Here is a 24,225-nt window from a genome sequence, read left to right as displayed (position 1 = left end):
CAAGCAAGAATGCACACACACAGTAACACTGTGTCGTCTGTTCACAATAACAATGCATTCGTAATTTCTGTTTAAATAAGTTCTCTTGGTTCTTGACTGAATATTTAACTTCAAACAGTGTTGCATGTTAACAGATTCTAAGTCTGTCAAAGCATACTAGAAATGTGAAGTGAAAAATTTTATGGCAAAGACAAAGTTAAAAAGCAGATTATCTTTCAATAAACGGTTTTACATGTGAAATGTGGTGCAATCCTTTACTCTTCATAGTACTTAGAGTTTGAACTTGAATGCAATTATCATGCGGTATACGTCGGTAAAGAATACTGGAATTTTTCTCAAGGTTAGCGTCTATGTTATTTTTCTCTGAGCCAGCCGGCGCAAGCGGCTGCCTGCGGTGCGAGTCATTGTCTGTCTCTTTGTTGGCGTGCGTCGTTATTGGGATTTGGAGACCTAACTTCTACAAATTCACCGTGACGAGAGGGCCCTGCCCTGTTTAAATCCCGCCAGTTCTGATGCAATTCAGGTCTGTCGTTACGATCACATCGTCTGTCGTCATGTCGGTAGTTCCTGTAGTTTCTTTCTTGTCGGTTAAGTGGTGGAGAATTTCTCCCTGAATCGTAACTGCGCGCTGGACCGTTGCGTCTGAAGTTATTCTGTCTCCCTTGATAATAATTGTTTTGGTACCCATATTGTCTGTTTCTATGGTTATCTCTGTCATATTCATTACTACGGAAATGCGAGCTTTCTCTGTAACTGTTATTACTCTGCCAGTGGTTGTCATATGGGTGGTGTCTGTTTTGGTCACGATTTGCGTTGTAAGAATAGCCTTGTCACGTCCAGTTATTATTTCTTTCATCGTGGAATTGCGACGGTTATGATCTGTAATTGTTGTGTTCCTGTTTCCGCTTTCCGCGATTGTCAGTGTCAATTTCTAATTCTTGTAAGAGTCCCTGAAATGCTTCAATGTCGTCTTTGCAACGTCCTGCCAAAATAATATGTCGTAAATGTTCAGGCAGTTTGATTAAGCAAATGCGGATGAGTTCTGAGGGGCTGTATGGGTTTGAAAGATACTGATTCTTATGCAACATGTCCTCAAAATATTTCATAAGACTGGAAAATTCAGATTGTTCGAAACGTTTCATCATTATGATGCTGTGTTTTACTCGGTCTTGTGTAGCTTGAGACCAATACGCTGAGAGGAAGGCATGATAAAATTCTCCTTCACTGTGACAATCGTGAATGACCGATCGCATTCTTACAGCTGGCTCATTCTCCAAGTAGCCACACATAAATTCTAACCTGTGCTCCAATGACCAGTTGGGAGGAAAACAATGAGAGAATTGATGGAGCCACGCTTGTGGATGAATGTCGTTGCCAGAATTCTTAAACGTTTTGAATTTACGTGTGGTAATGAACAGCTTATAGTCAAAATCATCGTGTCGGCGAGTCGCATATCGGTCATTGTTAGGTCGTGTCGGCCGTTCCATCTCAAAATTCGGTGTACATTGCCAGTTTCTTTCATAACTTCCGAAATGCCCTGTGTTATTATTTTGCGGCTTTTCCGTATTTCTAAGTCCCTCTTCACGTATTGGGGCGCGAGTGTCCTCTGAAATACGTAATTCTTGTATTACCTGTGTCAGCTGATCTTGTACTTCCCGGATTTCTCTTTGGTGTTGCGTATTAATTTGATTCAGATTTTGTTTCAGTTTCCTAATTTGTTCGCACTCTTCTGTGTCATTAAAGACTACCGGTTTTGTGTCGTTCAGATTATCATCTACCTTCGTAGATAAGTTAGTGAACTGATCCGAAAGTTCGGCTACTTTCTCCGATAGTGAACACATTTCCTCAGTGTGTTTTTCTGAACCAAGTTTCAGAGTGTCCATTTGTGTTGAAATCGAATCTACTGTGTCCTTTAAGTTTTCTTGAGTTTTTGCAAGTTGCGTAACCGAATCGGTAGATGCAACTGAGTCAATTTTAGCCGACAAGGTCTCATGATTTTCATGAACAATGGTTTGCAGTTCTTTTATGGCTGCTTCGTGATTCTGTAATGCATTTTCATGCCGCGAAAAAATAGGTTGAAAATGCTCACAAATTTGTGTTTTTACGTCATTACAGACTTTTTGACATTTCGATTCGATGTTATGTAACTCAGTAGTTAAATCTTCACGTGTTTGTTCAAGCGTGGTGTGAAGATTTTGTTCCATTGCGTCTAACTGTTGCTGTGTTTGTCTCTGGTGTTGTTCCATTGTGTCTAACTTTTGAAGATTTTGTTCCATTGTGTCTAACTTTTGTAGCCTTTGTCCCATTTGTTGCATTAACTGTAATAACAATGCACTGGTGTCTGAAACACGTTCCTCAGTGCTTTTCGGCAGTGAAGTTGCACCGGCAACATTCACATTTTGACAAGCAGAAAATGTGTCTTGACTTATTTGAGAAAACGGTGAGGACCCAAATCCTGAATCCACAGCATTTGCGAGATTGTTTCCTGTCATTTCGGATTCCTGAGGCGAGCTGTCGCCGACCGATCGATCGATAATGCTTCCCTGTTCTCTAATTGTTTCACTGTCTACACCATTGTTTGCCGCCCGCTCCACTTCCCTATGCACAATTACCAAATTACTACTTTGAACATTAGTTAATTCATTACTCGGTGGCGCTAACACACTGCTTTCGTCTTTACTGTCATTTCTCAGTTTACTTTGGAGCCTAGTATTACGTTTTTCACACGCCATTATTGTCACAGTATTTCACACGACAACACAGAAAAACACAATTTGAAGAGCAAAAATAAGAGAACGCATTAACATAACACTGAAAATAATATCTAGTTAATTGCAGCTGCGAAATACTTGCTGCACCTCTTCATTCAGTTTGACCTGCTGAATAAAGACTGTATGCAACGTTGTAAATTACTAAACAAGGTGCAAATGTACATGCATGCCACAACTGTTTTACTGTACAACAATGAAAGACTGCAACTACAAAGGAGATTTTCTCTACAATTACGCGCTAGCAATAAACAAAAGCTACACTAATTACACAAACTACAAGAAAAAAATCAGAAGATTCCAGTGAGGTATCCTAGGCTAAGGGTCGACATATGAAACGTCCCCTTTTGAAAAATTATACTCGACTGTCCTTAAACTGACACACAATATTTTTTTTTAGCGCAACGCAATCTGACTTTCAAAAATCTCTACAAAAGAATAGCCCTGACTAACATTAAACTATACCTTTCACAAATCACTAAATCACTTACCTCACAATAATCTTCGTTTCTCCCACGACTGCAATACAGCAAGCGCCACTACTGCCAGCTAAATAAAAGATTCAAACTATGGAAGGCACTAACTACTGATAGTGATAGTTAGCAAATGAAAGATATTAATAGAGAACAAACAATGTATTTACCTTGATATCATCATATATAAATATAGCAGTTCATGACAAATTTCAAAACTCCGCCATCTCTCTCCCCACATCCACCACTGCTGGAGGCTCACCTCCAACTGCGCAACGCTATGCGCTGTTCACAGCCAGCTGCCTAACACTACAATGGCGAGTATTACAACAATGCAAAGCAGCCACAGACTGCACACAGCACAGCCAGTGATTTTCATACAGAGGTGGCGTTACCAATAAAAAAACCTAAACAGCCTACTTACAAGGTCCGTTGTTTTTTTTTTGATGAAAGCTCGTCCTGCCTCGGTGGCAGTAATGGCCGTGTGTTGGTTAGATGGAGGCCAGTTGAGAACTTGCAACCAATCAGTCTGCGTGATAGACACACTGGACCTACACCTGGAGTTATGGTCTGGGATGTGATTTCGTATGACAGTAGGAGCACTCTCGTGGTTACCCCACGCACCCTAACTCCAAAATTGTACGTCAGTCTGGTGTTTCGGCCTGTTGTGCTGCCATTCATGAACAGTACTCAAGGACGTGTTTTCCAACGGGATACCGCCCGCCCACATACCGCTGTTGTAACCCAACTCGCTCTACAGAGGGTCGACATGTTGCCTTGGCATGCTCGATCACCAGATCTGTCTCCAATCGAGCACATATGAAACATCATCGGCCGAGAACTCCAGTGTCATCCACAACCAGCATTAACCGTCCCTGTATTAACCCACCTAGTCCAACAGATACGGAACTCCATCCTACAGACTGACATCCGGCATATGTACAGCACAATGCGCGTTTGCATGGTTACAGACAGCGTTCTGACAGTTATACTGGTTATTAATGTACCACCATTTCGCCGGCCGCTGTGACCGAGCGGTTCTAGGCGCTACAGTCTGGAACCGCCCGACCGCTACGGTCGCAGGTTCGAATCCTGCCTCGGGCATGGAAGTGTGTGATGTCCTTAGGTTAGTTAGGTTTAAGTAGTTCTAAGTTCTAGGGGACTGATGACCTCAGCAGTTAAGTCCCATAGTGCTCAGAGCCATTTGAACCATTTGAGCCACCATTTCACGTTTGCAATGGCTTATCTCGCGCTTACATTAACCTGTGGTTTTGCAATGAGAATCACTTAAACATGTTACCTACACAAATTAACGATTTTTTGGTGTTGCGAATTTTTTTCAGTGAGGGTATCTTAGAGTCTTTCATTTTAGTTTTATACAAGCTACCTGCCAAATCGGTTGGCCTTGTCTGAGGCTTTCCCCTTGTGAGGGATACCCAACAGACGAAAGTATTTCGTGCGCATGCGTGATCGCCTATCTCTGCACTGCAACGGCTGTATTTAAAAAAGGTAGTTACTTTTAAAAAAACGCCGAGTACTTACGTAAAATGACGCTGTAAACCGTGTGAACGTTTCGAGTTCGACGCCACACGGTACTGCCGGGCGCTAAAAAGAAGATGTGGATATAATGAAGGCACTTCCCGCCAAGGTTGCGCTCCTGAGTGCTACAGCCGGAGGCCTCGGCTGCAAATTGGCTTTGCTCATGTTCTGTCTGCTGGCACTTTTTCTTGCCTCCTGTCTTACCCTACCGTTTCTTATACACATAGGGCAATATGGAGATTTGACAGATATAATCCAGCAGTATAAAAGTTGCTGATAGCTTAATATTTGTAACTGATTCCAAAAAAATCGTGAGGTTGGACTGTGCACGCCATGCCTTTGATCTGATTTAGGATTATATGATTCTATTCTTACTATGAACGAGACGAGGACAATTCCTAAACAATAGTGCAACTATCTGGGATCGTCTCAGTGGCCGGCCGCGGTGGCCGAGCGGTGCTCGGCGCTTCAGTCCGGAACCGCGCGACCGCTATGGTCGCAGGTTCGAATCCTGCCTCGGACATGGATGTGTGTGATGTCCTTAGATTAGTTAAGTTTAAGTAGTTCTAAGTTCTAGGGGACTGATGACCTCAAATGTTAAGTCCCATAATGCTCAGAGCCATTTAAACTATTTTCGTCTGAGTGTATTCATACCCGCTGCTTTTGCTAATCTGTAACTTAAGCATTTCGATTTGAATAGCCTCGCCCAAATCTTGTACCCGTTTTAAGTTTATAGCAAGACAACATTTTTGTCATTTAAGCTGTTTCTAGTCAGAAGTGAGATGAACCGAAATGATGGAACTGAATCTAAATTTAAAGTACTTCGTGATTCTGTGCGGCAGCTATTCGTGTAGTACATTATTCAGCTAGACTTTTTCACTTTTGTATAAATCACGCATGCGATGTCCTTAACTACTCGGCTGCAGTGTTCTACACCCCTCTGCCAAACTTCTCGTGCTCGGCACCTTCAAAAATTTTGCGCAGCAGTCCTCCATGTTTAAAGATGTACGAGATGCAGATCTGTCTCCATTTTCTAATATTTAACTAATTTTCTGTAGGACTATTTGATTTGTGAACTCCTCTGCTCATTCAGTTTCTCAGCATTGTGCAGCAGAACCATTTTCGAACATTTTGATTTTCACCATTTTTAGAACCTCTCCAAAAATCAGAAATATACTGTCATGTAAAAGAGAGTTGCAGAGAAAAGTTGTGTATAGCTGCATTCTCGCTGCCAGTGTTGCGTTGTCTGAAGAGATGTATAAATTGTACGTAGCTTCGCCGTAACCTTAAGGCTGGGCTATTTAACACAGACACTCAGGACCGACAACGTGGTTGGTTGGTTGGTTTGGGGAAGGAGACCAGACAGCGAGGTCATCGGTCTCATCGGATTAGGGAAGGATGGGGAAGGAAGTCGGCCGTGCCCTTTGAAAGGAACCATCCCGGCATTTGCCTGGAGCGATTTAGGGAAATCACGGAAAACCTAAATCAGGATGGCCGGACGCGGGATTGAACCGTCGTCCTCCCGAATGCGTCCAGTGTCTAACCACTGCGCCACCTCGCTCGGTTTCCGACAACGTGGCGACAGAGTGATCACTAGGTTATGAACGGCATTACTTAACATTCATCTAGCTAAATTCTCGTTTATTCACACAGAAATAAGTTTTTTACGCATTTTACTGCAGATTAACTGAGAATAGTTGTGACAATAAATAATAATTTACATACAGGGTGTCTCAGAAATGTTGCGACAAACTTCGAGAAGATGCAGAGGGCGTCTTGAAGAACAAATAGAAGACTAGAAACAGTGTCTGGAAACGCCATCCAACGACGCTACAGAGTGTCCAAGTCATACGCGACGGCGCCCGCCAGTACGCCATCCTTGCAGTAGCAAACGTGTCTTTGTGTGCTGAAGGACCATAGGCGGAAAGTCTCGCAACGTTGCTTATTATTCAGTGATCGCTACTGATTGCCAAAATCGCCTGTGGAAAAGATAGAGCTACAGTACTGGCCATTAAAATTGCCACACCAAGAAGAAATGCAGAAGATAAACGGGCGTTCATTGGACAAATATATTATTGGTTCAAATGGCTCTGAGCACTATGGGACTTAACATCTATGGTCATCAGTCCCCTAGAACTTAGAACTACTTAAACCTAACTAACCTAAGGACAGCACACAACACCCAGCCATCACGAGGCAGAGAAAATCCCTGACCCCGCCGGGAATCGAACCCGGGAACCCGGGCGTGGGAAGCGAGAACGCTACCGCACGACCACGAGATGCGGGCAAATATATTATTCTAGAACTGACATGTGATTACATTTTCACGCAATTTGGGTGCATAGATCCTGATAAATCAGTACCCAGAACAACCACCTCTGGCCGTAATAACGGCCTTGATACGCCTGGGAATTGAGTCAAACTGAGCTTGGATGGCGTGCACAGGTACAGCTGCCCATGCAGCTTCAACACGATACCACAGTTCATCAAGAGTAGTGACTGGCGTATTGTGACGAGCCAGTTGCTCGGCCACCACTGCCCAGACGTTTACAATTGGTGAGATATCTGAAGAATGTGCTGGCCAGGGCAGCAGTCGAACATTTTCTGTATCCAGAAAGGCCCGAACACGACCTGCAATATGCGTTCGTGCATTATCCTGCTGAAATGTAGGGTTTCGCAGGGATCGAATGAAGAGTAGAGCCACGGTTCGTAACACATCTGAAATGTTACGCCCACTGTTCAAAGTGCCGTCAATGCGAACAAGAGGTGACCGAGACGTGTTACCAATGGCACCTCATACCATCACGCCGGGTGATACGCCAGTATGGCGATGACGAATACATGCTTCCAATGTGCGTTCACCGCGATGTCGCCAAACACGGATGTGAGCATCATGATGCTGTAAACAGAACCTGGATTCATCCGAAAAAATGACGTTTTGCCATTCGTGCACCCAGGTTCGTCGTTGAGTACACTATCGCAGGCGCTCCTGTCTGTGATGCAGCGTCAAGGGTAACCGCAGCCACGGTCTCCGAGCTGATAGTCCATGCTGCTGCGAACGTCGTCTAACTGTTCGTGCAGATGGTTGTTGTCTTGCAAACGTCCCCATCTGTTGACTCAGGGATCGAGACGTGGCTGCACGATCCGTTACAGCCATGCGGATAAGATGCCTGTCATCTCGACTGCTAGTGATACGAGGCCGTTGGGATCCAGCACAGCGTTCCGTATTACCCTCCTGAACCCACCGATTCCACATTCTGCTAACAGTCATTTGATATCGTCCATGGCCGAGCGGTTCTAGGCACTACAGTCTGGAACCGCGCGACCGCTACGGTCGCAGGTTCGAATCCTGCCTCGGGCATGAATGTGTGTGATGTCCTTAGGTTAGTTAGGTTTAAGTAGTTCTAAGTTCTAGGGGACTGATGACCACAGCAGTTAAGTCCCATAGTGCTCAGAGCCATTTGAGCCATTTGATCTCGAACAACGCGAGCAGCCATGTCGCGATACGATAAACCGCAATCGCGATAGGCTACAAGCCGACCTTTATCAAAATCGGAAACGTGATGGTACGCATTTCTCATCCTTACACGAGGCATCACAACAACGTTTCAACAGGCAACGCCGGTCAACTGCTGTTTGTGTATGAGAAATCGGTTGGAAACTTTCCTCATGTCAGCACGTTGTAGGTGTCGCCACCGGCGCCAACCTTGTGTGAATGCTCTGAAAATCTAATCATTTGCATATCACAGCATCTTCTTGCTGTCGGTTAAATTTCGCGTCTGTAGCACGTCATCTTCGTGGTGTAGCAATTTTAATGGCCAGTACTGTAGCTACTGCGTAGAAAGGCCTTGTCTCCTGAGAAAGCTATGCTCTGTTCCCTCAGTAGGTGACAGTTCCAGACACAGGTTTCCACCCGCAGTTTATGTTTTCCTGGAATCCTCTAAGATCTCCAACGTTTGCGGTAAACAGGAGGAAAATAAACTGCACATGGAAACCTGCGTCTGAACTCGTCATCCACGGAGACAACAGAGCATACCATTCTAAGGAGGAAGGCCTTTCTACGCAGCAGTTTTTTCCATCTTCTCCACTGCTGATCGTGGCAATTAGTCGCAATCACTGAATAACAAACGCCACTGCAGGACGTTCCGCCTGCGGTCTGTCAGCTTACAAAGGCACGACTGCTGCCAAAGGGCTTGCCTACTGGCAAGAGCCGGTGCCTATGACTTTGACGCTCTGTAGCGTCGGTGGATGGGGTTTCCGGACACTGGTTCCTGTCCTCGATTTGTTCCTAAAGACACTCACTACACCCCCTTGAAGTTCGTCGCAACATTTCTGGGACATCCTCTCGCTGAAGTCGAATCGTCATTTTTGTTGCTGTTCATCACACAGTGTCCGCAGCTCGTGGTCTTGCGGTAGCGTTCTCGCTTCCCGAGCACGGGGTCCCAGGTTCGATTCCCGGCGGGGTCAGGGATTTCTCTGTCTCGAGATGACTGGGTGTTGTTGTGTCGTCTTCATTATCATCCCCATTACGGTCGGAGGAAGGCAATGGCAAACCACCTCCGCTAGGACCTTGCCTAGTACAGCGGTGTGGTTCTCCCGCATCGTCCCCTACGCTCCTCGGAGTATGGGACCTCCTCATTATCATCATACAGTAACGTCATGTCCAGGAGTCTAAGTTACATTCAGGAACACGATTTTGGATGAATTAATGTAAATGATTACAAGATTTCATCTCAGGTTTTCTTTTCTTCAGGCGTTTGTTTTATTGACAGTTTCCGCAATACAACATCCGTTAGTAGTTCCAGAATGCTATCTGTCCTACATTTTCGACATTCTGAATTTGCGTCCCTCCAGCAGCTTCTTCCAAACACACGCTACGACATTTACATTACAACTGTGTGCTACTCCATAATGTTGGCTAAAAAAAAATGATAGAATCGAATGATTTATTGTAATGTGGACTTATTAAATTTACAGGCTGTTAATATAAACATACTTTTATTTTATAATAAATAATGTTTTAATTAGTGAATGCTGCTTGATTCGCTTCGACCTTTACAAATTTGTGCTCTTACAAACTGCATTTGACCACCTTGGTAGCTAAATGCTCTTTCGACTGCACTATTTGTATTTCAATAAAATAATTACGAAATATTAAATTTAGTAATATGATGCTACAAAATAGATTATAACGGTCCATTCTATCAATAAAGGACGAACAAAGCAATATTTCTATCTAACTTCATAGTATATATTTGTATTTACTTTACATCAGAAATGATAACTCATTTTATAGTTCTTCTTAATTCTCTATTCGAAGACAGGATAGTAGTAGTTACTGTTCTCCACTCGCCTCTGCTCCCTTATAGTTTCTTCATTTCTTCATCTGTTCCTACATCATACCGTGTGGTTATAGTTGAAGTGAAGCTACTTACGGAGATAACAGTGTGGGTTGTAATTATCGTATAACAGCGAAACGTAGTAGATATGATAATGCGTTAAAGCTGAAGCTATTTACGCTAGAAAACAATAAATTACAATTTTGACCACCAGGTGCAAATCTGGCACTGTACAGTATTTTGTTGACGTCTCCGGTGCTCGTTTTGAACAAACTGTGTAACTATCCGTTAATAATAAAATCAGAATTATGCCTTTTCCACGTGTTTCACTCCCCGTCCCCAATCCACTACGTATGGAAGTATTCCTATATGTCTTTCTTGCATTCGCAGCGCCAGATTTGCACCTAGCGGCCAAAAATGGGACTTTTTCCGGTGTGAATTAGTTCCACATTAACGAATTAGAATATCTACGAAGTTTAGGTGCCATACGATCTGGACCTCTGTGAGTGGTTGCACTTAAATTATAACAGTTCGGTATCTGATGCGTCTGGAGTATTGAAGTCTATGTCTTCGTCCGCCTCTCTTGCCTTGAATCATTCTTTGCATTATATTAACTAGACAATTATTGTACATATGAAGATAGTAGAGTGGATGGGGTCAAATGGTTCAAATGGCTCTGAGCACAATGGGACTTAACATCTGAGGTCATCAGTCCCCTAGAACTTAGAACTACTTAAACCTAACTAACCTAAGGACATCACACACATCCATGCCCGAGGCAGGATTCGAACCTGCGACGGTAGCGGTCACGCGGTTCCAGACTGTAGCACCTAGAACCGCTCGGCCACTCCGGCCGGCTGCACGGGATGATCAGCTGTAAGCACGCCCCTGAATAAACATGAATTTCTCTAATTACACTTCCACAATAGATGGATACTGTTGTAATAATAATCCACCAGAGCTGATTTTTTATATTTTACTAACTCTACCCGGCATGCGATGCAATTCCACGGAATGAAAAGTGTTTGGTTTTATAATCTATTTATTGAAGTACTTTTGGATACACAATATTTTTTGTAAGAAAATGAAACGCCTACAGACGTCCTTATGATCTAGTTTATTGTGTAGCTACCAATTTCGGCGCTTCAGTGCGCCATCTTCAGGTCGTAGATGATGCTGAAGGGGTTAAAACGATTCATATACGTATACACCGCATCAGTGGCCAACATAACTGGTTACATCTGTAAACTTTGATGCCAGCACTCCAACGCAGACAGTCTGCGTAACCAGTTATGTTGGCCACTGATGCGGTGTATATATGGATCGTGTTAACCCCTTGAACATCAACTACGGCCTGAAGATGGCGCACTGAAGCGCCGAAACTGGTAGCTACACGATAAATAAGATCATAAGGACGGCTGTAGGCGTTTCATTTTGTTACAGCAATGAACAGCCGTGGTCCCCTAGACCTCCAGTCAAAGGATGGACACAGAAAAACAATATTTTTTGTTTTTCCTACTGGTGCGTACACGAACACGTCAGACGGTTATCCAACGCGTGAGCAAGCCACACATACAGTTGTCAATGTGAGAAGCATGGCTTTTTTCAAATTTAGTCCACACACTTGTAATAATTGTCCCTGCGCCTTGTTGACAGTATTTGCAAATGCGAGTCGTACCGGGAAGCGCAAACGTTTGAACTCGAATGACATATCTGTTAGAGTTATTGGGATGCGATTAGAAACATTTACGTTTTCTATTCGGTTCTTCTTAACAGTAAATTTCGGGAAGTTCTTCAGCGATTGATCTGAAATTTTGACACAACGTTGCACTGAAATACACCCGTGTTTTTATATCTTTTTTAAAAAAATACGTGTGCGAAACGTGTTGCGAATAGCTTTAGTAGTAGAAGAAATAAAACAATACGTCATGATTGATGCGGGAGATTCCGACGCATCTCAATGTTTATGATGTCATATCTCCTGAACTGTGTGTGACCCGCCAGGATAGCCGAGAGCGCTAACGCGTTGCTTCCTGGACTCGGGTAGGGGCGCCGGCCGCGGATCGAATCCGCCCGGCGGATTAACGACGCGGGCCGGCGTGCCGGCCAGCCTGGATGTGGTTTTTAGGCGGTTTTCCACACCCCGCTTGGTGAATTCCGGGCTGGTCCCCACGTTCCGGCTCAGTTGCACGCGTCGCAGACATTTGACACACGTCCGCACTCTTTCACGGTTTACACTAGACGCAGACAATTGGGGTAACTGATTCCGTCCTGGGGGTAAGGGGTGGCGGCAGGAAGGGCATCCGGCCACCCCTAAAACTAACATTGCCAAATCCGTTGTAACCACGCCGACCCTGTGATCGCTGCGGGACTATGGCGTACGCGAAAGAAAGAATCTCCTGAACTATGTGTCGTACAATGACAAATTTCCCAGCACATTTAGTAATACATGTGGATACTTGCGCAAAATATCTACATCTGCATAGATACTCCGCAAGCCACCGTGTGGTGATTGGCGGAGAGTACCCTGTACCACTACTAGTTATTTCCTCTCCTGTTCAAATGGTTCAAATGGCTCTGAGCACTATGGGACTCAACTGCTGAGGTCATTAGTCCCCTAGAACTTAGAACTAGTTAAACCTAACTAACCTAAGGACATCACAAACATCCATGCCCGAGGCAGGAGTCGAACCTGCGACCGTAGCGATCTTGCGGTTCCAGACTGCAGCGCCTTTAACCGCACGGCCACTTCGGCCGGCTTCCTCTCATGTTCCTCTCGCAAATAGAGCAGGGGAAAAACGACTATACATGCCTCCGTATGAGCCCTAATTTCTCATATCTTAACTTCGTTGTTCTTAAGCGCAATGTATGTCAGCAACAGTAAAATCGTTCGGCAGTCAGCTTCAAATGCCGGTTCTCTAAATTTTATCTATAGTGTTTCTCGAAAAGAATGTCGTCTTCCCTCCAGCGATTCCCATCTGAGTTCCCGAAGCATCTACATAACACTTACGTGTTGTTCGAACCTACCGGTAACAAATCCAGCAGGCCGCCTCAAAATTGCTTTGATTTCTTCCTTCAGTCCAACCTGGTATGGATCCCGAACACTCCAGCAGTAGTCAAGAATATGTCGCACCATCGTTGTATATGCGGTTTTCTTTACAGGTGAACCGCTCTTTCCTAAAAGTTCTCCCACTAAACGGAAGTCAACCATTCGCCTATCCTTCACAGTTCTGACATGCTCGTTCCGTTTCATATCGCTTTGCAACGTTACAAAAAAATGGTTCAAATGGCTCTGAGCACTATGGGACTTAACAGCTGTGGTCATCAGTCCCTTGGAACTTAGAACTACTTAAACCTAACTAACCTAAGGACATCACACACATCCATGCCCGAGGCAGGATTCGAACCTACGACCATAGCAGTCGCGCGTTTCCGGACTGCGCGCCTAGAACCGCGAGACCACCGCGGCCGGCTGCAACGTTACACCCAGATATTTAAACGACTTCGACTGTGTCAAGCTGACCAGTAGTAATGCTGTAACTGAACATTACAGGTTTCTTCTTCCAACTCATCCTCATCAAGTTAAATTTTTCCACATTTAGAGCTTAGCTGCTATTCATGACACCAAATGGAAATTTTGTCTAAGACGTTGTGAATAGAGTTAGTACTAACGAAGTAATACAAAAAAACGTAATGGCTGATGCGGCAGCCGGCCATCGTGGTCGAGCGGTTATAGGCGCTTCAGTCTGGAACCGCGCTGCTGCTACGGTCGGAGGTTCGAAACCTGCCTCGGGCATGGATGTGTGTGATGTCCTTAGGTTAGTTAGGTTGAAGTAGTTCTAAGTCTAGGGGACTGATGACCTCAGATGTTAAGTCCCAGAGTGCCTTGAGCCATTTGAACCATTTTGAACCTGATGCGGCAGTTTTATGGCATGTACAGCGGAAATGTAGTAAGCGATAACCTTTCTTAATTTCATCATATTATGGCGGGTATCAGCGAGAAAAATTTTCTTAAAGGTCTGACATTACAAATTATGTAAATTGTGTTGCCAGTAGCTAAGCTCTCTCATTGTAAGGTAGTGGATGCACAAGTCTAGATATTTTCGCGGGGCTCATCTCATTGTTTATGGTGTCATATCTCCCGAACTATAATACGTTCATCATAAGAATAAACCTGATGAAACACAAAGGCGATGATTGGTCAGAAGCCGTAGTACACATACACTGATGTTGTTACGCTCTTGGATGTAGGTCTAGTTACGTATTAGATATCTTATTACTAAATCACGTTAAATGAAAATTTAAGATATTCAAATGTATTAACAGCCATCAACGTTTTTCGTAGTCACGCTTTAGCTACGTAGTTTTAATTTCAAAAATCGTGTACAGACACAGCCTCCGCAGCGTTCTGCTCTGATTGTCGCGCTGTTAATGAGCAGTATAAAAATGGCTGAGCCTGCTTGAGAGGTGGCATGAGCCCCCTCTCATATTTCTATCTTACGACTCTCCTCTCTATTTGCATGCGGTGGAGGGCTGCTATTCCTTCACACGCGGACTTCCCACGCAGCGTCTCTCGTCACCCGGGTGGTCCGGTGACAGGCGGGTTAAGCCGACGTGTGTGAGGCAGTCGAGTGAATGCTTTGCAGACGCCGACATTGTCAAGAGACACGCCCGCTGGGGTGTGAAGTAGCGGCTGGGCTAGAGGTTCCGTTACTTCGGAGAAACTTAGCGAAAACACTTTCTGGCGGGCTACCAGCGAGGCGTGGGAATGACTTGTGTACCCTGGCAGTTGTGGCGGGAAAATTCCCGCACTTTCTGCAAAATAGTAACGGTGATTGGTTTGCTCAGGGCATAGCGCCGTGACGTAGCAAAATCAGCACAGAAATTGGCGCCAAGAATCTCCATTGGTGGAATGGTAGTGCTCCGGCAATGGAGTGGAATTTCCGCCGGTTTTCGAGTTGCTGATTGGAACGTTTAACCTCGGCCACTGTCGTGGGGGCGGAAATGTTCTGTGTTCGGCCTGTACGGGTGCTCTTGTGGGGAGTCGGCAGTCGCCTTTCGGTCGAGAACGTCGAAGCAACCAGCCCTCGCCTGCGGTACGCCAGATCGTGTTCTGGGAGATAAGAAGACCGTTTGGTAATGTACGTCCGCAGCACCGGCAGATAGGGATTTTCCTAGGTGACAATCAGAGCTCAGCAGAGCGCGCCTGTTCATCCTTTTCTAACTGTGTTCTGTTTCGAGTAGCAGCAATTACTGTTGGGTTAGCTGTGTGTCTCTCTTGAGATTTGAGTGGAAAGGAATTGGCTCCACATACCACTTCGTCTTAAACCTCACGATCTAAGTTAGGGACAACTTCACCTTTATAGTGTTTGTATGAATCTCCAATTTTAGCCAATTTGATGTTTTATAAATTTGCTGTGTTTCTTTTACTATTCTGTGTTTAATCTTAATAAATCATATTGTTAGTTTGAACAGAACTTTCATTCTGTTAATCAATAGAGCAACCCTATCATTCCTCACTATGCTAATGAAACCTTTGTTTATTTAACTTATGTATCAAATTAAATTACTGCAGGTGCCAAACTCTCTTCTACTCCACTAGCAGGGTTGATTAGAGTCAGTTCGCGTTTTTTTTTTTATCCTTGTGCAACAGCAAAAGTCGGAGTTAGAATAGGGGGGGCTTAGAGCATGATTTACATATGTGGCTTCTAGTAGAACTTAGTGATAAATACACTGCTAGCCCCGGCACCTCGCATCTTATTACTAAATCACGTTAAATGAAAATTTAAGATATTCAAATGTATTAACAGCCATCAACGTTTTTCGTAGTCACGCTTTAGCTACGTAGTTTTTATTTCAAAAATCGTGTACAGACACAGCCTCCGCAGCGTTCTGCTCTGATTGTCGCGCTGTTAATGAGCAGTATAAAAATGGCTGAGCCTGCTTTCTGTTCCTTAGTGAAACAACCTAACCTAACCTAACCTAACCTAACCTTTCTTAATTTCATCATATTATGGCGGGTATCAGCGAGAAAAATTTTCTTAAAGGTCTGACATTACAAATTATGTAAATTGTGTTGCCAGTAGCTAAGCTCTCTCATTGTAAGGTAGTGGATGCACAAGTCTAGATATTTTCGCGGGGCTCATCTCATTGTTTATGGTGTCATATCTCCCGAACTATAATACGTTCATCATAAGAATAAACCTGATGAAACACAAAGGCGATGATTGGTCAGAAGCCGTAGTACACATACACTAATGTTGTTACGCTCTTGGATGTAGGTCTAGTTACGTATTAGATATCTTATTACTAAATCACGTTAAATGAAAATTTAAGATATTCAAATGTATTAACAGCCATCAACGTTTTTCGTAGTCACGCTTTAGCTACGTAGTTTTTATTTCAAAAATCGTGTACGGACACAGCCTCCGCAGCGTTCTGCTCTGATTGTCGCGCTGTTAATGAGCAGTATAAAAATGGCTGAGCCTGCTTTCTGTTGCTTAGTGAAACGTGGGCGTGGAACACGGTTAAAAAGTGCCGAGAAATAGACTGTTCTTAATGTTTTTCTTGAATTTACGGAGAGCCAGCACGGTAACTCAGCGTGTTCGATTAGAGGGTTAGCTGCTCTCTGTAATAAAAATAACTGAGTTCATGGATGAACTCGAACAAGAATCATGGAAAGTCTGCCCCGAACAAATACAACGAACACTAACGAACAAAATGAGAAAAAAACGGTGACATAACGGAAGGTGATACAACTGCAGTTATTCGTGCGTTAGTTCAAATCTCTCCAGTATCAATTTTTTTCTCGCTCAATTTGAAATACCTACATCTCGTAATTATAAAACTCATCATCATTTTTATGAATAATGCATGTCTTCTTGTTTCTAATTACTTATTGGACGCGAAATTCCTGTTTCCATTTCAAATACAAATTCTTAATTATCGATATTTATGGAAAACTGTCCATAAAATTTGTTAAAATTAAGAAAACATGACAATTTAATGTTTAAGGTAAAGTTGAAAAACGAAATCCTCTTTATTTGGACTATGTCCATCGTTTTATACCGCAGAGGTACATAAGTATCGTAGGTAAAAACATGGAAAACAACCATTTTCACAGCATCGAGCACATCATACAAATGCTGCATTTTTACATTTGCTGCTGTACCATTACAATATGAACCCAACAGTACTGAGCCAAGCCAAGCTGCGGGATTTGGCCCGAGAGGTAACAAGATTGTTAAGCTGCCAGACGTACTGGGGCAACAGCCTTGCCACAGTGGATACACCGGTTCCCGTGAGATCACCGAAGTTAAGCGCTGTCGGGCGTGGCCAGCACTTGGGTGGGTGACCATCCAGCTGCCATGCGCTGTTGCCATTTTTCGGGGTGCACTCAGCCTCGTGATGCCAATTGAGGAGCTACTGTACCGAATAGTAGCGGCTCCGGTCAAAGAAAACCATCATAACGACCGGGAGAGCGGTGTGCTGGCCACACGCCCCTCCTATCCGCATCTTCAACTTGAGGATGACACGGCGGTCGGGTGGTCCCGATGGGCCACTTGTGGCCTGAAGACGGAGTGCAGACGTACTGGAACTAACGCACACAGCTCTTTCACACGTCACTGCCGAACGCTGGAGGCACATATAGATGCTCGTCATAAAAGAAGAAGAGAAAATGCTGCTCCTGGTTGGCTTCGTGGATTCTGTTGTTGATAGGCTCGTTATCAACGTAGCAGGTAACACTTATAGAATTGAAATGTATTTCTTGGATTCGGATAAGGAAGGAGCTAAGAGATTACCAGAGGACTGACTGTAAGTAATACCTTCAGTGGCTTCAATATTTAACTCTACGGTGAAATCCTTCAGTACTCTCTTACGTTACACACAGCTTATGCAGAAAAATTATCCTGTTGTTAAGGTAGGAATTTTCATCATTCTTGCTTTTAATTGCAGTAGTACGTTAGCTAAAAACGACAACGTGTTGCTGTTTTGGTCTAGTCTCAGGATCGTATTGGGAGAGATTTGCAGTGTATTATTTCATTCTGCTTAAAAATTAAATGACATTCGAATCTACACTCCTGGAAATGGAAAAAAGAACACATTGACACCGGTGTGTCAGACCCACCATACTTGCTCCGGACACTGCGAGAGGGCTGTACAAGCAATGATCACACGCACGGCACAGCGGACACACCAGGACCCGCGGTGTTGGCCGTCGAATGGCGCTAGCTGCACAGCATTTGTGCACCGCCGCCGTCAGTGTCAGCCAGTTTGCCGTGGCATACGGAGCTCCATCGCAGTCTTTAACACTGGTAGCATGCCGCGACAGCGTGGACGTGAACCGTATGTGCAGTTGACGGACTTTGAGCGAGGGCGTATAGTGGGCATGCGGGAGGCCGGGTGGACGTACCGCCGAATTGCTCAACACGTGGGGCGTGAGGTCTCCACAGTACATCGATGTTGTCGCCAGTGGTCGGCGGAAGGTGCACGTGCCCGTCGACCTGGGACCGGACCGCAGCGACGCACCGATGCACGCCAAGACCGTAGGATCCTACGCAGTGCCGTAGGGGACCGCACCGCCACTTCCCAGCAAATTAGGGACACTGTTGCTCCTGGGGTATCGGCGAGGACCATTCGCAACCGTCTCCATGAAGCTGGGCTACGGTCCCGCACACCGTTAGGCCGTCTTCCGCTCACGCCCCAACATCGTGCAGCCCGCCTCCAGTGGTGTCGCGACAGGCGTGAATGGAGGGACGAATGGAGACGTGTCGTCTTCAGCGATGAGAGTCGCTTCTGCCTTGGTGCCAATGATGGTCGTATGCGTGTTTGGCGCCGTGCAGGTGAGCGCCACAATCAGGACTGCATACGACCGAGGCACACAGGGCCAACACCCGGCATCATGGTGTGGGGAGCGATCTCCTACACTGGCCGTACACCACTGGTGATCGTCGAGGGGACACTGAATAGTGCACGGTACATCCAAACCGTCATCGAACCCATCGTTCTACCATTCCTAGACCGGCAAGGGAACTTGCTGTTCCAACAGGACAATGCACGTCCGCATGTATCCCGTGCCACCCAACGTGCTCTAGAAGGTGTAAGTCAACTACCCTGGCCAGCAAGATCTCCGGATCTGTCCCCCATTGAGCATGTTTGGGACTGAATGAAGCGTCGTCTCACGCGGTCTGCACGTCCAGCACGAACGCTGGTCCAACTGAGGCGCCAGGTGGAAATGGCATGGCAAGCCGTTCCACAGGACTACATCCAGCATCTCTACGATCGTCTCCATGGGAGAATAGCAGCCTGCATTGCTGCGAAAGGTGGATATACACTGTACTAGTGCCGACATTGTGCATGCTCTGTTGCCTGTGTCTATGTGCCTGTGGTTCTGTCAGTGTGATCATGTGATGTATCTGACCCCAGGAATGTGTCAATAAAGTTTCCCCTTCCTGGGACAATGAATTCACGGTGTTCTTATTTCAATTTCCAGGAGTGTATATTGCTCCTCTTCTCGTCTCTTTTTACGTGTCAACTGCAGCTGGTCACATCACTGCAGGCTAGCTGTACCAGCTGACCGGCCAGTATTGTCCACGTTAAATGCGCCGGTAAAGCTGTTTTCCCGTATTATCGCTAAGTCGATGTGCGAGTAACGCACAGCACAAAACGTACTCTTATTATTGTACTTGACAGCACTCGAGACAGCTTGGCTGCAGTCCCACGTGAAACGGAAATCCAAAGAGGTTCCAGCAAACGCGGAAGAATGCATAGTGCAATGTTTACGTCAAGTTTATTCTTATGACGAACGGATTATACGTGTCGCACTCTTTTTTCTTGTTTTTCAAATGGAAGGGGAGGGGGGAAAGCACCTTCGCGGGCTACCGAAGACAACTCACAAAACTATCATCACAATCGGGTGAATGGCTTAGTAACTCATAGAGAAAAAAAAGACACGCACAAAGGAACATTAATTTTTATTCCTGTAGAAGATTGCTTTTGCGGGTATAACGTCTTATAACGAACGGCTTGAGAGTGAACCATTGCTCGAAACCGGTAGCTGTAAATAAAATCTAAAAACGCATCTCTGTTGGATTATTATTACAACGGTACGCATTCCATTTAATTTGCTGAGGTTGCAGAAAAGTATGCGCAAGAAATATTCAAAGATTATGGAAATGATTTGTCCATTGAATTGTATTGAAACTTATGCTCTTGGATTTTTAAGACGAAGTTTTCCCGTGGTACACAATGTCTTCTTTATAGTCTCCCACTGTAGTGGCTGAAAATTCCTTTGTCATTCTTGAACTGACGTATCCTACCCATTATTAATCACACAGTTCTTCTCTTATCTTCTCTATCTCTTTCATTAATTTAACTTAACGTGAATCCCGAATGACGCAAAAGATTCAAGGACTTAAACTGCAATCGGCCTAAAGTGATTTAAAGAACACAAGCAAAATCCATATCAGGATGTCCGTACGGATTTTCGTTGGTTGGTTCAAATGGCTCTGAGCACTATGGGAATCGACTTCTGAGGTCATCAGTCCCCTAGAACTTAGAACTACTTAAACCTAACTAACCTAAGGACATCACAAACATCCATGCCCGAGGCAGGGTCGAACCTGCGACCGTAGCGGTCGCGCGGTTCCAGACTGTAGCGCCTAGAACTGCTCGGTCACCCTGGCCGGCACGGATTTTCGTATCCCCCTCCTCTCAAAATGACGAGGCAAATAACCTGATACAACTGAGTTTGTGCTCCGTTTCTACTAGTCACGGCATCGGCGGGGCGTTAAACTCTTTTTTTCTTTCTCTGCCTGTTTCTTGCTCCTCTGTGAAATAAAATCAGTGTCTTAACCACGTCAGTGCAATGCTTGAGTTTCACAGCAAGATCGCATACATACTTACAACATTTCGAGTAAATGAAGTAAACACATGCAAAACAAAGTATTGAACTAATGAAGGTACAGCGGATTACCTTATTAGAAAATCTGTTAAAAAGTGAGAAAGCGCTAAGAAAATGGTAATCCATGTCAGCTTTTAGACTGCACGCAATTAACCCACAAATATATTAAGTTCTTACCTCTCGATGCAGTTTATCAATAGTAAAAAAATGGTTCAAATGGCTCTGAGTACTATGGGACTTAACATCTGATGTCATCAGTCCCCTAGAACTTAGATCTACTTAAACCTAACTAACTTAAGGACATCACACACATCCATGCCCGAGGCAGGATTCGAACCTGCGACCGTAGCAGTCGCGCGGTTCAGGAACTTAAGCGCCTAGAACCGCTCGACAACCGCGGCCGGCTCACCGCACTATCCTAACGGATCCTTTCGTCGTACGTCCCACATAGATTTCTGCGGTTGTTTCACGAAGTGTTATTTTTCTGTTAGAACTGACAATTCTACGCAAACGCCGCTGCTCTCGGTTGTTGAGTGAAAGCTGTCGACCGCTGTGTTGTCTGTGGTGAGAAGTAATGCCTGAAATTTGGAATTCTCGGCACACTCTTGACACTGTGAATCTCGGAATATTGAATTCGGTAACGATGCGTCAAACTGCAACTACCATCCCGCGTTCAAAGTCTGTCAATTGCCGTTGTGCGACCATAATCTTATCGGAAACCTTTTTACGTGAATCATCCGAGTACAAATGATAGCTCCAACAATGCACTCCCCTTTTCTACCTTGTGTACGCGATACTTCTTCAGTCTGTATATGTGCATAAAGCTATCGCATGACTTTTGTAACCTCAGTGTATATCGCTATGAGTAAATCTATGAGCGATATTTATTAAGCAGGCGAGCTAAAATTCTTCTTTCTAAACGAGCGTCGAATAGAACCTTCTATATAAAGCATGCATAAAACGCACGTAAAGCACAAACATCAAGGAAAACTCGTCGCCCCAAACTGCATTCATCGCACAACCGCCGGCCGGAGTGGCCTAGCGGTTCTAGGCGCTTCAGTCTGGAACCGCTCGATAGGTACGTTCGCAGGTTCGAATCCTGCCTCGGGCATGGATGTGTGTGATGTCCTTAGGTTAGTTAGGTGTAAGTAGTTCTAAGTTCTAGGGGACTGATGACCTCAGATGTTAAGTCCCATAGTGCTCAGAGCCATCTGAACCATCACACAACTATTAAAGATACTGCGAAAAAGTAATATTGTTTTGGACTGGACAACGGAATGCGACACAGGCCTTAGAGTACTTAAGAGTAAGTTGAGGTCGTCGATATACCTGAAAACCTTTACTCCCCTAAAACAATTGGTGCTGGATACAGGTTTTCTAGTTACGATGTTGGAGCCATTGCGACTGGTCTGATCAGCCGACAGTATACGGGTCCAAAACTGTAATATCCAAGGAGCTAAAATATTGGCTGATCGAAAAGAAGGCCTTTTCTATGCCACAAAGAAGTTCCGCCTTTTCCTACACGGGAAAAGACTTTACTCGTTCGCCATTTATGTCACCTTTGCCGTTCTTCGTCCTCCAGAACAAACAGTCCAAATAGCTACAGAGATGGGACCTGTTTAGAAGCGCATACTCTTAATAATCGATGGTACGACGTACTACGTATTCTAACCATCTTTCGGAGCACAAGGTTCCAATTGGACACACAAATACATCATCCGTTAAGACGACGTTTTCAGGCAAAATGGTTAGCCGGAGCATTTGTCTGCCACAAAGAGGGGTCCAGTCACAAAGTACTGCATGTTACGCTACAGACTCCCGGGAGTAAATGGCAAAGAAAGCGAAAAATATCGTGTAGCAGCTTTCCAGGCTTTCCTGACCAACACGCTAAACAGCGTCTAAAATCACACTGCTCACTTTCGACGTTTTCGTCAGTGGTTGTGGGTTTGGAAACTGTTACGTAGATTGTCTTCAAGAGTAGTACTGCCAGTTTTGTAATCAGTGGACCATTACATAACTGTCAAAAATGAAGGATCAGACTCTTTTGAAACAATCAGCAATTTCGGATGAATTTTCGATTGTGAGAATTATTCCAAAATTTTATGAAAGCTACTCATTTTCGTAATAGCTCTCCAGTTTCGTGAAAGCAAACACAACATGTTCTCCTAGCGTGAGTTTGCATATTGACGAACGTCAAAGTGTGAACTACACGTTCCAGTCACGTTTTGTGATCACCTATCAACAGCCTGAAGAACCACCTTATGCAGAGCGGACGTGCAGGAAGAGAGTCAGTGATGTTCTGGAAGTTTCCGACAGGGATGCGGAGTTATGCCGACTCCAGCCCTGCCGCCAGCTGCGCTAGGTTTTTCAGTTGAGGATCCATAGTACGAACAGCCCAATTGATGGCTCCCTGAGATTCTCGATTGAGTTTAAATTCTGGGCGTTTGGTGGCCCGGGGAGTACGGTAAACTCGTCCTGGCGCTCTTCGAACCACGCACGCACACTACCAGCTGTGTGACACGTTGCATTGTCCTATTGGAAATGAAATGAGCGTTTGGCGTCATTGGCCGGGAGGCCCCTTACGCGGCAAGTCCGGCCGCCTTGTTGCAGGTCTTACTACATTCGACGCCACATTGGGCGACCTGCGCGCCGGATGGGGATGAAATTATAATGAAGACAACACAACACCCAGTCCCTGAGCGGAGAAATTCCCCGACCCAGCCGGGAATGGAGCCCGGGCCCGTAGGACGGCAATCCCCACCACTCAGCTGTCGGGGCGGGTTGTCCTATTGATATATGCCACCGTTCCGAGTAAAAACAAAATTCATGTAGGGGCATACATGGTCAGCAAGGATAGATACATACATGTGTTTATTCAGTTGAAAGGGTACAGTACCGCCCGACATTGAAAATAGGAACAATATTCTTCGTTATTCTTGTCAGAACAATATATTTTTGTAATAATAACTCAATTTCACTTAATACACCGAAGCCGGATATCAGTGTAGGAAAGAAGGACAATTTATTTATTTAATTGATCACGTGTGCACTCCCACAAAATAAATCCCTATATCCAATTTGGTGAGATCTGCGAAATGAATGAATGTATGGTCGTCTGCTAACCGCAGATAGTGAATGTGAATATATGATCATCTTTGAGACGGTCCTTTGGTCATCTTTGGTGGAACCAAAGAGATGAAATT

General features: G+C 44.8%; 1 pseudogene; it reads left to right on the top strand.

Annotated features, from left to right (window-relative positions):
- Positions 1 to 17,383: 17,383 nt before the first annotated feature.
- On the top strand, positions 17,384 to 17,500 carry LOC126250217 (5S ribosomal RNA; annotated as a pseudogene).
- Positions 17,501 to 24,225: the final 6,725 nt, after the last annotated feature.

Source organism: Schistocerca nitens, chromosome 3, assembly GCF_023898315.1.
Source record: "Schistocerca nitens isolate TAMUIC-IGC-003100 chromosome 3, iqSchNite1.1, whole genome shotgun sequence".
Taxonomy (NCBI): Eukaryota; Metazoa; Arthropoda; class Insecta; order Orthoptera; family Acrididae; genus Schistocerca; species Schistocerca nitens.
Note: the sequence above shows the minus strand (reverse complement) of the source record. Positions and strands in the feature narration are given on the sequence as shown.